The sequence below is a fragment of the Terrapene carolina genome, unplaced genomic scaffold (assembly GCF_002925995.2).
Source record: "Terrapene carolina triunguis isolate 2854851 unplaced genomic scaffold, T_m_triunguis-2.0 Scaffold19949, whole genome shotgun sequence".
NCBI lineage: Eukaryota > Metazoa > Chordata > Testudines > Emydidae > Terrapene > Terrapene triunguis.
Genome location: NW_020684300.1, coordinates 1 through 1,460, shown reverse-complemented (window position 1 = coordinate 1,460; position 1,460 = coordinate 1). Strand labels below are relative to the sequence as shown.

At 49.2% G+C, this 1,460-nt stretch overlaps 1 non-coding gene across 1 annotated transcript; it reads right to left on the bottom strand.

The window, feature by feature from the left end:
• Positions 1-1,387: 1,387 nt before the first annotated feature.
• Positions 1,388-1,459, bottom strand: TRNAG-UCC. The gene has a single exon. It is a non-coding gene; the product is annotated as a tRNA-Gly (tRNA).
• Position 1,460: the final 1 nt, after the last annotated feature.

The window sequence follows — 1,460 nt, the reverse complement described above, 5'->3', positions numbered from 1 at the left end:
TTTCTGTGCAGAAAGCTAAAGGTTTGAACAGAAAGGAGTGAAACCAAGGGGCCAGACGATGGCGCCAGAAGCCTAGGGACGAAAAGCCCCAGAATTTCTGTGTGTGCCTGGGCTCTGGAAAGGGATTTGGTTCCATTCATTGCATTGCTGTGGCCAGTAACATCCCAGGAATGAGCCGTATCGATGACTGTGACACCGGGTGTGAGGAGGCTTTAATCTAATTCCAACGGAATAATGATTTTACACCTGAGTTATTAGCAGCAGCTTCCCAAGGGCAATTCCAACTGGTTCCTCCCAGAGATGGGTGATCGGGGAACAGGGAATCTCTCTGGCTCCCATAGGGTGACCAGATAGCAAGTGTGAAAAATCGGGACAGGGGGTGGGGGGTAATAGGAGCTCATATAAAAAAAGCCCCAAATATCAGGACTGTCCCCACAAAATCAGGACATCTGATCACCCTAGGTTCCCACTGTCAGTTCTCCTGTCTTGCTCCCTCCCCCACACTATCACATGCCCCCACTAGTAATGAACTAATAGATATAAGCTGACCATCAACAAACTTAACCTTGAAATTAGGTGAAGATTTCTAACCACCGGAGGAGTGAAGTTCTGGAACAGCCTCCCAAGGGGAGCAGTGGGGGCAAAAAACCAAACAGCCTTCAAGACTGAGCTTGATACGTTTATGAACGGGGTGGTGTGATGGGACTGCCTGCAACGGCATGTGGCCGATCTGTGATTGCTAGCAGCAAATATCTCCAATGGCCGGAGATGGGACAATAGGTGGGGCGGGCTCAGAGTTACTGCAGCGAATTCTTTCCCAGGTGTCTGCCCGGTGCGTCTTGTCTGCATGCTCAGGGTCTCACTGATGGCCATATTTAGGGTTGGGAAGGAGTTTTCCCCAAGGGTAGATTGGCAGAGACCCTGGGGGGTTTCGTCTTCCTCTGCAGCATGGGGCATGGGTCACTTGCAGGTTTAAACCAGTGTAAATGGTGGATTCTCTGTAACTTGACAGCTTTAATCCATGATTTCAGGATGTCAGTAACTCAAGCAGAGGTTAGGGGTCTATTACAGGAGTGTGTGGGTGGGGTCCTTTGGCCTGCAAGGTGCAGGAGGTCGAACTAGATGACCACGCTGGTCCCTTCTGCCCTTAAAGGCTCTGAGTCTTAAAGGGAGAGGGAAGTAAAGAACACATTTAAAATAAATAAACCAAACATTGTAATACCAGGATGACTCTAACAGCGCACTGTATAGTCCCACCCCTTTCTTCCGCCACTGGGTGTTGAATGACCTGCTGGGGTTTGGGACATTAATTCTCCCATTCCATTGATAAACTGATACAATGTGACTGAAATTAAACCATTTCCCGGCCAAGAGAAGGGCATATCCCTGCATTGGCTGGGAATCGAACCCAGGTCAACTGCTTGGAAGGCAGTTATGCTCACCACTATACCACCAATGCA